The following is a 15,820-nucleotide window of genomic DNA, read 5'->3' as shown; positions in this document are numbered from 1 at the left end:
GTGATATTTGGAATTCTCAGCTTCTACTCTGTTTTGTGTGCCATATAAAGCCTTTTCATGTAACAAGTAATAGTTCTAATACTGTGTACAATTTGTTGTTGCAATGTTGTATCAATTTGTAATACTCACATTGGACTGACTAGTATATTACGTTGCCTTCCGAGATGGGATGTTACACAGCAAATCAAGTCCGTGCAATTGGACACCTAACAGCCAATCAGGACCCGATATGAAAACCGGGTACTTTTAGAATTTGATTATTTAAGTCCGGAGTTCAACTGCTCCGTAACCTACCTCTTGAGAAAATCTGGGCGTCACCAGATGAAAAGCGTTGAGGATGGGTATACGTGTCATCGCAGCAACGCCAGCCAGACTGCTAAGAGCGAACAGGCTACATCTGAGATCTACACACCAGATCGGTGAATGAGCCAAGATCACAGCAGTTTGTCAAAGATATAGTCTGGCAAAAGCAGCTGACGCATGGTGACACTATCACTCAGCGTAACATTTAATCTTTTATCTTGTATGTGCTTTTTATATAGCGCTAAATAAATTTGTGTTAAAACTTTTACCCTTAGAGGTCCGTTGTGGGCGCTTGTGTTTCTTCTTTCCTACAGTGCCTACATTTTTGGAATACGCTTTGCAGAAAACCTCCCACAACACGAAGCTGCAGCCCTACAACCTCTGGGAAATACACAGACATGACTTGGAGGTTTCTTTTGTATGGATTAAAAGGATTATCCTATATATGGACCCGCACTAGTGCCTCAGACTTTTTATCCTTAACAGTCCTGTAATATAAGGTCGGTGTGGCTCCTTTTTTCGCTTCTCTGAAATATAACTCCTTGTAATAGCTTGTAACACACATCCTTTGATCAGACTGTGGACTACTTTCCCAAGCATTGATTGGAACTCTTTTTATATATATTTATTCCTTCTGAGAGACCATGATCCAGCGATGTAGTAAAAAGGTTATAATTTAAGTACTCATTTATTTATAAGTACACATGATTTGTAAAAGGGTAGTGCAACGGCATTTTTCATATATTTGTTTCTCCGTTGTACTTTTATCCTTGTACCCATGGGTAGTGCTGCGAAATCTGTTGGCGCTTTATAAATAAAGAATAATAATAATAATCCCCGGCTAGTAGCCGATTGGCCGCCAGTGAGCAGGGGGCGGGATTACACAAGCATTTTACCATTGCTTGTGCAATGATAAATGCGGACAGCGTATGCTGTGTGCCTTTAGCGATGTCGAGCGTACATGATTCGCTATAGCAAATCATATCCGCTCGATAAATAATAAATCAACCGCTTTAAGTTTAATGTCCCTTTAAGAAAGATACACAGGTATTTGCTAACAGTAACATTTATAGATATACTCACTCATATGAAGAAATTCAAGAAAATAGTGTGCACATGGCTATAGATTTATTTTAATGCTAAATGTATATACAGATCCTATCTATAGCCATTATACAGCTTTTACAGTAGCCTTTGTTTATAGGTGTTACACTCCCTTGGTCACTGTATTTGAAATAAAACAATTCACAGCGGATAGAGGGGTCACAGAGGGATATTTCCGCTATCACATTTTACTGGCAAGATCCCCAGTTTATGTCAATGGATTGTGGAGATGAAGGAAGAGGGTAAAAGAGCAGACGTCCCCAGTGGGAAGGGACAATCATAGGCAGGGAGTTGTAAGGTCACATCTGCTATTCTGTTCCGATCTTCCGCTGGACTTACAGCAATCTATTTTCAGCTTTGTTTCACATCCTTTACTTTGCAAAACGTTTCTTTCTGCATAACAGTGCCAGACTGTCTATACAGCTAATACTTAAAGGGACAATAAAGCCAAATTTTAACTTAAATGTTTTAGACAGAGCATGACATTTTAAGTAATTTTCCAATTTACTTTTATTATCAAATTAGCTTTGTTCTTTTGATATCCCTTGTTGAAGAGTAGGCTTATAGGGGCAAAGCAGTGTGCAATGGTCTTTAGAAGTCTATGGCAGTGGTGTTAGCAACATTGTTTATTGCAGTGTTATACATAGTTGCAAACACTGCTACCATAGACTGCTAAAGACCCTTGCACGCTATTAATCTTGACATCACTGTCCCTTTAAATTGATTTTAATGTAATCTATGCATAGTGTGTATATATACTGTATATCAACAAGTAAACACCCCAATGGAAACACCTTGCATGAAAATGTTTTTTTAGTAAATAAATTATTTTTCTATCCCAAGACTAGGGATGGGCGAATGTTTCTAAAAATTCGAAATTTAAAACGAATTTTGATACATTTGTTTGTTGAAATCGAATTTCAAATGTTTATATAACATTCTAACATTCTATTTTCGATTTTTTTCATTAATAGAATGTTTAGCTATGTATTCATTCAATTTCGAAATGTAATATTCAAATTCAAAATAGTATTTCTAGTCTAATACTGTGTTTTCTTAATGTAATATTCAAATTCAAATGTGACATTCAAATGTAACATTCAAATTCAAAATAGTATTTCTAGTCTACAACTGTGTTTAATACATGTAATATTCGAATTTGAATGCTACATTCAAATTCTAAATAGTATTTCTAATCTAATACTGTGTTTTATAAATGTAATATTCAAATTAGAATGCGACATTCAAATTCAAAATAGTATTTCTAGTCTGTGTTTTATAAATGTAATATTTACATTTGAATTTGAATGTCACAATTGAATACAATTATCACATTCGAATTCGAAAGTGATATTCGAAAACTGTAAATATCATTCGATAATAGAATAGAATCAACATTGTATTATGTAAATCGAATTTCTACAATAACATTCGTTCTAACATTCGAATTAGAATATAAACACATTCGCCCATCCCTACTCAATATGTGCAACTGTACTATGTGCACTAATCAAAGAAAATTACTGTGACACGTTTCCCTAAAAAGGGTTAAACACATATTTCATATCTTCTCCAGAGCAGCAGTGCACTACTGGGAGTTAGCTGAACACATCTGGTGATACAATAACAATTCCAATTGGCTGATAGAATTCTATCAGCCAATCAGAATTTAAGGGGACGCCATCTTGGATGACGTCATTTAAAGGAACCGTCATTCAGTCGTCGGATGTCGTTGGAAGAGGATGCTCCGCGTCGGATGTCTTGAAGATGGACCCACTCCACTCCGGATGGATGAAGATAGAAGATGCCACCTGTATGAAGACTTCTGCCTGTCTGGAGGACCTCTTCTGCCCTGCTTAGATGAAGACTTCTGCCCGTCTGGAGGACCTCTTCTGCCCGGCTTCGTTTAGGACTTCGGCCCGGTTGGGTGAAGACGTCTCAAGGTGGGGTGATCTTCAAAGGGTTAGTGTTAGTTTTTTTTTAAGGGGGGATTGGGTGTGTTTTAGAGTAGGGTTGGGTGTGTGGGTGGTGGGTTTTAATGTTGGGGGGTATTTTACTTTTTTTTCAGGTAAAAGAGCTGATTACTTTGGGGCAATGCCCCGCAAAAGGCCCTTTTAAGGGCTATTAGTAATTTAGTATAGGGTAGGGATTTTTTTTTTTTTTTTTAATATTGTAATTTTTATTAAGCTTGTAATTACACAAACAAACTTCTTACATTTCAAACTGAATAGAAATCTGAAGCGCATCAATAATACATACCCAAGAATGGACACAATCTTAATATAAGCATGTACAGCTGAGATGTATTGGTAGATTAGAGAAACCTCATTTTTTAAATTTGCTATTAAAGATATCCCTTAATAAATGTAATCATTGTAATAGATAAATAATTTCCCCATATGAAAGTATATCAGTCACTGTTGGAATGTTGATAGCTGGTCAAAATTAGATAGGGGAGTAACAGGGATCATGAATATAAGGACCACTTGTGGGCCCATTAATTACTATTGGGGGGCTTTTTTATTTTATTAGGGGGATTAGATTAGGTGTAATTAGTTTAAAAAACTTGTAATTATTTTATTATTTTCTGTAATTTAGTGTTTTTTTTTTTTTGTACTTTAGATAATTGTTTTTAATTGTATTTAGTTTACTTAATTTATTTAATGATAGTGTAGTGTTAGGTGTAATTGTAACTTAGGTTAGGTTTTATTTTACAGGTATATTTGTATTTATTTTAACTAGGAAGTTATTAAATAGTTAATAACTATTTAGTGACTATTCTACCTAGTTAAAATAAATACAAAGTTGCCTGTAAAATAAAAATAAATCCAAAGATAGCTACAATGTAACTATTAGTTATATTGTAGCTATCTTAGGGTTTATTTTATAGGTAAGTATTTAGTTTTAAATAGGAATAATTTATTTCAATTTATTTAAATTATATTTAAGTTAGGGGGTGTTAGGGTTAGGGTTAGACTTAGGTTTAGGGGCTAATAAATTTAATATAGTGGCGGCGGTGTAGGGGTTGGAAGATTAGAGGTTAATAAGTATAATGTAGGTGGGGGTGGGCTCCGGGGCCGGCGGTTTAAGGGTTAATAATTTTATTTAGTTGCGGCGGGGTCCGGGAGTGGCCGGATAGGGGTTAATAAGTTTTATTTAGGTGGCGGCGGTGTCGAGGCGGCAGATTAGGGGTTAATATGTATAATGTAGGTGGCGGCGGTGTCGAGGCGGCAGATTAGGGGTTAATATGTATAATGTAGGTGGCGGCGGTGTAGGGGGGCAGATTAGGGGTTAATAAGTATAATGTAGGTTGCGGCGGTGTAGGGGGGGGCAGATTAGGGGTGTTTAGACTTGGGGTACATGTTAGGGTGTTAGGTGTAGACATTACCATAGGAATCAATGGGATATCGGGCAGCAGCGAACATAAGCTCTTGCTGCTTTCTGACTCCCATTGATTCCTATGGCATCCGCCGCCTCCTGGGCGGCGGATTGGAAACCAGGTACGCTGGGCCGGAATAGTGCTGAGCGTACCTGGTAGGAATTTGATAACTTCTAAAAGTAGTCAGATAGTGCCGAACTTGCGTTTGGAACATCTGTAGTGACGTAAGCATTGATCTGTGTTGGACTGAGTCTGGCGGATCGTATGTTACGCCACTAAATTCTACTTTTGCCGGTCTGTAGGGTTAGATAACTAAGGCGAATCGGGCTCGCCACAAATACGCTGCGGAATTCAAGCGTATTTGCGATTGACGGCTTGATAAATACATGCCATTGTCTTTCTGTTGCAGTCAATATAACGCTTCCCCATCTCCCATAAATAAATTAGCCACAGTATTTGTAACTATAAACAAATATATATCTAAATAATTCTCTCAGACTATGCAAGTATATTTGTATCATTCTCTACTGATGGTTAATGATTGCTTAGTTACGCTGACTTGTTACTAGCTGTATTGCCAGGGTAACTAAATAACAGTAAAATCTGACTACTAGCACTACTATTGGCGATTTCTGTTTATCTGAGTTGTAATCTGTGATGTGGCATAAATCTCAATATAAATGTAAAGCATTGTTTTTTCACACCGGATGTCATGATCTGTATAGATGTGTGTCTGTGGTTTAGATAATATATTAATTGCACACAAAAAAAATGCATTTTTGCAATGAAACAATTTGAAAAAAACTGCAGCATTCTCATAGTGAAAACATGAAATGTAAGGAATATTAGATGTTAATGGTTCAATTAAAGGGCCAATATAGTGCAAACATGACATGCTCTACGGCGTTCCAGCATTTCTTTTAGCACCACCAACCCTGCAGAGGTTAAAAACATAGTTAAAGTATTGTTTTAAAACCACAGAGAACTACTGGACAGGAGCAGACACAGCTGGTAAGGCAATCAGTACTGGCCCATCTGTGTGATTGCTGCTGTAGAAATACAATGCTACTTTTGTTAAATATACATGTAAAGATTGTGCTTATTTCATTCTCCCCTGAGTAGGTGAAGTGCTAAAGTTGTACTTAAGTATGAGAACATATACAATTGCATGAACCTGCAACATTCTACACAGTGATTGTTTACCTCAAATCACAAGCTAATTTTAATTTGTCCCTATTTGGCTACAGCAAAGGAGACTAAGAAGAAGAATTCTTCTAGGCTTTTCAAGAGGTGTATTTCTGAACTGCTCTTGTTTTGCAAAACTTTGTAAATTGTGGTAACAAAATGGTAGTGTCAAAGGATTGCTTACATTTGATATGAGTTTTATGTCACTTTAAACCTGTATTTCCTCCTAAATATGCTGCATGTAAGCACTAATAGCTTAATTAGTTTTGTTTCTTGGGGGGAGTTTATTTAAGTTTCAAATTTAAATTAAGAAACTGTAACCAGACAAAACACTTATACCAAATAAGATGTCTGCCTTTGTGTACATTTTTGTTATTTCTAACATATGGTTATTAGAACAAGAAAATCTTTTACTTCCTGAAGTGTGAAATGCGCTGAAGAAGAAGGTCCGCCGCATTAATCTTCCTAGAAGCGCAGCCCTAGACTCTGTGAAAAAGGGCAAGATTTAGCGCAGCGCCCCATCGCTCTCTAGGTGAGTATATTAACCTTTAAAACCTAATTTAAAGGATACCGAATGTATACTAACGAACCCCTGATACAGACGTTGTTTGTGCCTAAACTAAATCTCTTTTGAACTGAAGATGCAATTGGCGACTGCTATTTACTTTAGGCTAGATAACAAGTTTTGCGATATGGTGCGGAACGGCTATATCGCTGAAAAATTGGCCATTGCGCATGGAATGGCAGGTAACGCATATTACAAGTCGCTGTGGTATAGCTATACCGCAAACATTTTAACCCTCCATTTCGCACTCAAAAAATGACGTTTGAGTGCAGGATTTTCCATAGCACTATATTACAGGTTGTGTGGTCCAGCTAAAATGCTTGTGTTACAGCCTATACCGACGCGATCTGAGGCCAGTAGTTATGGATTTTGCGAAACAAAAATGTTTCACAAAACTTATAACACCCATAAACTACCTATTACCCGCTAAACTGCCACCCTCCAGCATCGCAAATACTATATTAAACCTATTAATCCCTAATCTGCTGCCCACCCACATCAGTGACACTAAAATAAACCTATTAACCCCTAAACCATCGACCCCCCACATCACCAACACTAAATAAATCTAGTATCCCCTAAACCGCAGGCCCCCCACATTGCAACTAATAAATTAAAGCTATTAACAACTAAACTACCAGCCCCCCACATTGTAACTAATAAACTAAACCTATTAACCCCTAAATCGCTGGCCCCCCACCTCGCAAAATAAGTATAATGTAGGTTGCGGCGGTGTAGGGGCGGCAGATTAGGGGTGTTTAGACTTGGGGTACATGTTAGGGTGTTAGGTGTAGACATTACCATAGGAATCAATGGGATATCGGGCAGCAGCGAACATAAGCTCTCGCTGCTTTCTGACTCCCATTGATTCCTATGGCATCCGCCGCCTCCTGGGCGGCGGATTGAAAACCAGGTACGCTGGGCCGGAATAGTTCTGAGCGTACCTGGTAGGAATTTGATAACTTCCAAAAGTAGACAGATAGTGCCGAACTTGCGTTTGGAACATCTGTAGTGATGTAAGCATTGATCTGTGTTGGACTGAGTCTGGCGGATCGTATGTTACGTCACTAAATTCTACTTTTGCCGGTCTGTAGGGTTAGATAACTAAGGCGAATCGGGCTCGCCACAAATACGCTGCGGAATTCAAGTGTATTTGCGATTGACGGCTTGATAAATACATGCCATTGTCTTTCTGTTGCAGTCAATATAACGCTTCCCCATCTCCCATAAATAAATTAGCCACAGTATTTATAACTATAAACAAATATATATCTAAATAATTCTCTCAGACTATGCAAGTATATTTGTATCATTCTCTACTGATGGTTAATGATTGCTTAGTTACGCTGACTTGTTACTAGCTGTATTGCCAGGGTAACTAAATAACAGTAAAATCTGACTACTAGCACTACTATTGGCGATTTCTGTTTATCTGAGTTGTAATCTGTGATGTGGCATAAATCTCAATATTAAAGCTATTACAAGTTGCGAAATAACTAATTTTGTGTGTGTGTGTGTTGTGCCCATTGAAAGGAGTTATTTCTAAACAGAAGAGACCAAGAGAAAGGGTTATATTTCATACAAGAAGTAACTTGTCTTTTTTAAATTTCCCCTTGTATTTGAATCATAAAACTTTAATTTTGACTATCAAGTCCTTTTAATTCCTTCATTCCCAAAGTAAAAAGAATAAATAATAAAAAACAATTGTGATTTGTTTCAAGAGGTTATGTGACTCTTGAAGCTAATCTGAGATTGTGAGCCCACTGTTATCTACCCCCCCCCAACACACACCGCTCTTCTGCCTCCCACACACTCTGTTGTTGCGTGAGGGAGATGGAGTGTGGAGGAAATCTTACAAAACAGCTGTCCAAGGGTCAGGCTGAGAGGGGGGATTAGAAATAAAAGGATGTCATTAAACAAAATACAAAGCCTGACATTGTCCCACATCCCATACTATAACAATAGGGTTTCTGCTCCTTCAGCCTACGTCTCCAATTCGGGAAAACAGTTGAGGCCTAATTTCCTGACACCAAGTCTCTGTCAAAGGAATTTTTTTATGAATATGATTTTTTTCACTGCTGTGCTATGTTCATACAGGATTGGAAAAACACACGAAACAGAGAAGGTACAATATAAAGAAAAATACATTAGAATGAAAAACATTGTTGCCTTATATAAAATATTTTATTATTTAATAGCAATTTATATAACTTGCTGCATTCTGTTGCAAACATTCGACATAACAATTATGAACGAGGGTTGAGAAATGTATTTCAAATTTAGGAGTCAGCCACGCACTGTGGCTTTCTGGCTATGGGAAATGTCAAGCCCAGTTAAAATATGACAAGAACAAAAAAACTGTGGCTTACTAGGAAGAATCCCAAATATAACACCAAGCAAACTCAACTTTTAACTAGTAACTGTTTATAAAAAGTCACATTTAAAGCGCAGCTTCTAAAACACCAGCTCCTACTGAGCATGTGCACAAATTCAGTGTATACATATACTAGTCTGTGATTGGCTAAAGGCTGTCACATGATACAGAGGGCCGGCAAATGGGGAAAAAAGTAGTCAGAAAAAAATGTACTGCTTATTTAAAATTCATAATAAGGGCTATTACACTGTATTTTTTATTATGTGCTTGTTAATTGTGCAATTCTACTGTATTTTATTTAATGCTCCTTTAAGTGTGGGTATTAATATACAGAACACAGGGAAATCCAAATGCCAGTGACACATAATAAAATGTTTGTAAATTCATGTTGTTGAAGCAAACCAATACAAACAAAGTTTAAAGGGACATGAAACCCAAAATTTTTCTTTCACGATTCAGATAGAGAATACCATTTTAAACAACTTTCCAATTTACTTCTATTATTTAATGTGCTTCCTTCTCTTGTTATCCTTTGATGAAAACTGTATCTAGGAAAGCAACAGAGAACCTAGGTTCTAGCTGTTGATTTGTAGCTGCATATATATATCGATTGTGATTGGCTCACCCACGAGTTCAGTTAGAAACCATTAGTGCATTGCTGCTCCTTCAACAAATAATACCAAGAGATTGAAACAAATTAGATAATAGAAGTAAATTAGAAAGCTGTTTAAATGTTCTATCTGAATCTTGAAAGAAACATTTGGGGTTTCATGTCCCTTTAAGGTTGTTAATTACATATGGCATAAATTCTGGGTGAAAAAAAATATACTAGCAATTCCCTCTGAGAGCCTCAGTATATTAGAAACTGATTAACTAATATAATATTTTCAGTGCCCAGTGGTGTACAAGCCATATTTATATAATGTTAAGTGTATAAACATATTGTATGTAAGATATAAATGATAAATACATAGAAAAACAAACAACCAAATAACAAACTAAATAAATAAAAGCCAGTACATTTAAGGTATTATGGCCCTACTGATCCTGGGATTTGCTGAGTCTTGTTATAAATATAGGTTGAGGGATGTCATAAATAAAAATACAATGCCCTGAAAGCAAGATGACTAATGTACAGTAAACTGCACCAAAATGTCAACAATAAAAATAAAGAGTTACTGACAGTAAAAAACATATATGCTAGTAAAATTTATGTTAATCTATAATCACTGCTGGCCTCAGAACGTTATGTGATTGTGAGAAACTAGCAAGCTACATTATGAGAGAGAGAAATGTACTGAGAAACAAACAAAGAACATAAAATAAAGGCAGAATGGGATTTAGATGGAAGAAAAGGAAAATAGAGCGCTATATGCATAAAATAGAACAAAAATTAAACAATGTAGTGACCTCTCAACTATTATAGTAGATGAGTTTGAAAAAAAAGACAGTCCATTGAGTTTAACCTATACAAATCTCAATAGTTGAGCTTAAATTAATCTAATTAAAAAGGGTGACGCCAGAAATGTATCTAAACCATTTTTAAATGTATGGTATTGGCATTTACTACCTACTTAGGTAATGAGTTCCACAATTTTATTGCTTTTTCAGTGAAAAAATGTTTCCGTTGCTGGAGATTATTAAATGTTCTTTCCTCTAGCCTTAAATTGTGACCTCTTATAACAAACAATTTTCTTGGAATAAACAGAGCTTCTGCCATCTCTGTATATGGGCCTTGAATATATTTATATAAAGTAATTATGTCACCCCTCAAGCGCTTTTTTTTCTAGAGAAAACAGACCCAGTTTGGCTAACCTCTCCTCATAGCTTAAATTTTCAATTCCCCTTATTAGCTTTGTGGCCCTTCTCTGAACTTTTTCTAAGTCTGCAATGTTTTTTTCTGAGATCGGTCCCCAGAGCTACACTCTATAGGTGAGGCCTTACCAGGGATTTATATAGTGACAGAATTAAGCTTTCGTCCCTTTCATCCATGCCTCTTTTAATACATGCTAGTATCTTATTAGCCGCTGCCTTATGGATTTTGTTGGATTTTCATGGGTTGGGAAGTCTTCCCGCTTTCCTGTCTTCAGGTCCCCAGACCCGGGAAAATGTCATGGTTTCTGAAGACTGCTTTGGCTCTGTCTACAACACAAGCACAAAGCCAAACTTAGAATATTGCGTGCGCGTTCACGTATTACCCCATAAAAGTCAATGGAGAACACCCTACTTGAGCGCAAACCCGATCACATATACTCATGTGCGCTAACCCGACATGAAAATATGAATATTTCACATTCCAATGTTCTTCACATAGCAGAATATGTTCTATTTATTCATAAATACATATTTCTACATATATATGATGGTATTTTGTTACAATATATAACTATACCTATATAATCTTGATTATATATAGGGTATAGATATATACAGTATATAAGAATATCTATTTATAAATACATAGAACATATTCTACAATGTACAGAACATTGTAATGTGAAATATTTACAGTAAATACATAGTTAAAACCATTATTAAAAATGAATATTGCATAAATATGTTTTTTTCATGTTTTCATCTACCAAGGGGCCAATTTACTAATGTGCAGACGGACATGATACAATGTAGCGTATCATGTCCGCCGCACATCAAACGCTGTCGGCATTTATCAATGCACAAGCAGTTCTGGTGAACTGCTTGTGCAATGCCGCCCCCTGCAGGGGGTGTCAATCAGCCAGATCGTATAGGATTGGGGGATTGAAGACTGCAACCTCAGAGGCAATGAACAAGTTATGAAGCAGCGGTCTTTAGACCGCTGCTTCATAATTACTGTTCCGGCAAGCCTGAAGGCTCGCGCAGAAACAGGGGCATCAAGCTTTATTCGGAGCTTGATAATTCGGCCCCTTAAAATGAATGTCAACTTTCATGATAAAGTGCCCGGTGATCCAGCGTTTCAGGAGAAGAAGGTAAGTATTTGTAAAATCCGGTGCAATGTAAACTTTCATGAATGAAAGTGCCCCTGTTTTTGATAGTTTTTTTTAGAAACCGGGCACTTTATCATGAAAGTTGACATTCACTTTAACTGCAAAGGGCTCCAATACACATTTATATGTCTATATATGTGTACATATGTATTTTTGTGTTTATATGTGTATATATGTCTGTAAATACATATATACACATATATAAACAAACATATACATATTTAGACATGCTAAGTATGTATGTCTCTCTGTTAAAACCCTTTGAATGCCTTTTTTTCTTAGACCTAAGACCTCATATCTTTGAGACTTTTTTTGTGCAATTTTTTAAAATATTTTTAATTAGATAGTGCTAGTATGAGTGTAACTGTATTGTGTAATGTATTTTTTATGTGTTTTGTAGCACTTTATTGTTTTGCAAAACAGTTACCCAGTGCTCTGAGGACGCCCTAATCTAACGACCGTTAACTTGAATTGCACTCAAGAGATTGCGTTTACTTTTAACTTGTAATACGAGCGGGAAACAAGACACGTGCAAACACCTGCAATAAACTTCTTATCGTCCACGCACAAACATTACCACTCCACTCGTAATCTGGCCCTTTGTGTTTTATGTCCCTTTAACATTAGGCAAAATATTTGATTGCCAAAGGGTACTTAACACTAAAGAGCGATAGCAAATGAACAGTTTATTATATGCTTGGTTGTAAGTCTGTAGCAAACTTAGCTGCTCACTACATCCAGAGGAGGCAGCAATAGGGCGTTTATTACAGAAATATATATGTAGTAAGATAATGGAGGCATCAGTGCAAACAAATCAATTCTTGTGACTATGGCGGCCCTGGCCATATTTCAAAGGTCCATAGCAACTTGTTTTCCTCCAAAAAATATGAAACCCAAAATCTTTCTTTTATAGATTCAGATAAAAGATGCCATTTTAAACAACTTTCTAATTAACTTCTATTATCAATTTTCTTTGTTCTCTTGGTATCTTTTGTTGAAAAGCAGGGACGCCTAGATTTATTAAAGTCCGTGGACAGGGGCGTACATCTTCACGTACATCTATGACTAGTGTACAATGCTTTATGAGAAAAGAGTCTGATATGCAGTCCTTCTAGCATTTATTATTGAAATGTATAAAGATTCAGGACTGTTTGTATCGTGCAGTGATAGGGGTCGATTTATGAAGCAGCGGATGCTGTGTCCAACCCACTCCGCTTCAGTTCCGTCTGAAGCGGAAGTTAAGAAGCAACGGTCCTAAGACCGCTGCTCTTTAACTCGTCCGCCACCTCTGAGGTGGCGGACAGCAATCAGCCCAACCGAATGCGATTGGGTTGATTGACACCCCCTGCTAGCGGCCGATTGTCCGGGAATCTGCAGGGGGCGGTATTGCACCAGCAGTTCACAAGAACTTCTGGTGCAATGATAAATGCCAACAGAGTATGCTGTCGGCATTTATCGATGTGTGGCGACATGATTCGCTATAGCGGATCATGTCTGTCCGCACCATGTTAAATCAACCCCATAGAGTCTTTCACACAATGCTAGCAGTTTGATTATATATTTTGCGTATATGATATGTGTCAAAGTAAATACTGCTGCTTGTTTCTTTTCTGGAAGTCTCTAAAGTGTCCTGTGTTGTGACTATTTTTCCTCACTAGGATTGTATTATAGGTATGTCACAACCTCACTTAGCACAATAAAAAAATAAAAAGACGCTCACTCACCATGTCCGGTGTGTATCAATGTTGCTTATGTGGTGTCCAAGTACAAATATATTAGTGCTCACAGGTAATCTTTTTTCTGCTGTGTTAAAGGTTATATCCCAATGTTGCAGGTAGTTGTGCTTCCGAGAGCAGCCCTGTGTATACAGGGGGGATATGCCGGTCAGCTTCACATGTAGCAAACTGTAATTGTGAGCGTTGTTGGGACAAACTGGTAACGGATGTAGCCTGGTACACTCCGCTTAAAATGGGAATAAAACACAAAACTTCTTACCACAAAATGGCAAAATAAATAACCAGCTGTCAAATGGGCCGAAAAAGTGGAGAGTAAAATGTAACTTTTATTTAGTAATGCAGATAAAAACAATTTAGCTATATCACAGCCAGCAACTATACATCTAGTCCAACATGTTTCGTGCCATTACAGCACTTCATCATGGATAGAGTTAAGTTCAGTACACACAGTATAAAGCAAGGTGTGATCCAATCAGGACAGTCGTGACCTTTTCTGGCCAATCAGCCTGTAATGATTTGAAAAACTTCATATGTGTTAATTAAATACTGTCATATTAACATATTTGTTTTAGGATCACACTTTGACGTACAATACATTTTAAAGGATATTAAAACTACCTCTTAAACAGATAGTATTTAGAACAGAAAGATTATATTTCTTTGATATTCGTAGGAACTTACATTTTTTTTTAAATTCAGAAAACACTTATTATAATGAAACAGCCAGTAATATAGTGATTATAAAAATAGCTGTCATAGAAATATCATAAAATTGTATTTAACAGCTTGCTTAATAGCCTGTATTTATATCGCTGTTTGACAATCACTTTTATCACAAGAAACTTTTATCACAAGAGGAAGGAAAAATCCCATTTAGCAGTCAGATAATTTATCGATATACAGTGGGACCTCGGTTTACGAATTTAATTCGTTCTCCGGGACGTTTCTTATTGCGAAAAATTCGTAAACCGAAACACGGTTTCCCATAGGAATGCATTGAAAACCAATTAATGCGTTCCGGAGGTGAGAGAAAAAGTCAAATAAAGTCTACAAAACCTGCTGCAAAAGGCTCCAATGGCTCCAAAAGGCTCCAAAATTTGCTGCAAATGGCTCCAATGGCTCCAAAAGGCTCCACAACTTGCTGCAAATGGCTCCAAAGGGCTCAACAACTTGCTGCAAATGGCTCCAAAAGGCTCAACAATTTGCTGCAAATGGCTCCAAAACCTCTCCAACTGCTACCCACACTTCAGTATGCAGGGGCAAACCGGGACACTTGTTTCGTATTGCGAAAAAAATTCGTAAACCGAGGGGCAAACCGGAACATTTGTTTCGTATTGCGAAAAAAAATCTTAAACCGAGACAATTTTTTTCAAGATTTTGAATTCGTAAACCGAAATTTCGTATACCGAGTCGTTTATAAACCGAGGTCCCACTGTAACTACATCTGCAAATCCCATATAATCCACAGTGTAGAGATTGTATTATCGACTTCTCAACTATTGGCGATCAAGGATTTGATATAGAGTATCTTTAAGTTGAAGCTATATTATTATGGGGGTCATTTTAGAAAGAAAAATTTACAAAGAAAACATTTTGCAATGATTCGGTAATTGAAACTAAAAAACAGTTTTGTGATTCTAGCTTCTGTTGCATAGCATAAATATTAACAACACTTGATTAATCAGAAAAGGTCAGGACTGTCCTGATTGGATCACACCTTGTTTTATACTGTGTGTACTGAATTTAACCCTATCCCTGACGAAGTGCTGGCTAGTTGCTGGCTGTTTTCACTGGCTGTGATATAGCTTTATGCACGATTGCTTGGCAAATCGTTTTTATCTGCATTACTAAATAAAAGTTAACTTTTACTCTCCCCTTTTTCAGCCCATTTGACAGCTGGTTATTTTGGCATTTCGTGGTGAGAAATTTTGTGTGCCAGTGTACCAATGCCTCCCCCTGCTTGCGCTCAGCCAATCTCGCACGAGCATCGGCTGTCAATCTCCCCAGTCGGAAAAGTCCAGGGATGGTTGAGATACGCCACGTAACAGAGGTGACAAAGTGGGTTAAGAAGCAGCGGTCTGATGACCGCTGCTTATTAAAGGGACATGAAACCCAAATTTTTTCTTTTATGATTTTGAAAGCGCGTGTCATTTTAAACAGCTTTAAAATTTACTTCTATTATCTAATTTG

General features: G+C 37.0%; 1 protein-coding gene across 6 annotated transcripts in view; it reads right to left on the bottom strand.

Moving 5' to 3' along the window:
* S1PR2 (sphingosine-1-phosphate receptor 2) overlaps positions 1-15,820 on the bottom strand; it is a 99,336-nt gene that overhangs the window by 24,176 nt on the left and 59,340 nt on the right. Inside the window, exon 1 of one of the 6 annotated variants that reach the window (XM_053718024.1) lies at positions 13,619-13,748. The exons of the other annotated variants lie outside the window; for them this stretch is intronic. The gene's annotated coding sequence lies outside the window, so the exon portion shown is untranslated. Of the gene's footprint in view, positions 1-13,618; positions 13,749-15,820 lie in introns of those variants that run through there. 6 annotated transcript variants of the gene reach the window in all.

The sequence above is a fragment of the Bombina bombina genome, chromosome 6 (genome assembly GCF_027579735.1).
Source record: "Bombina bombina isolate aBomBom1 chromosome 6, aBomBom1.pri, whole genome shotgun sequence".
Classification (NCBI taxonomy): Eukaryota; Metazoa; Chordata; class Amphibia; order Anura; family Bombinatoridae; genus Bombina; species Bombina bombina.
The sequence above is the reverse complement of the archived record's forward strand: the minus strand, read 5'-3'. Positions and strand labels throughout refer to the sequence as shown.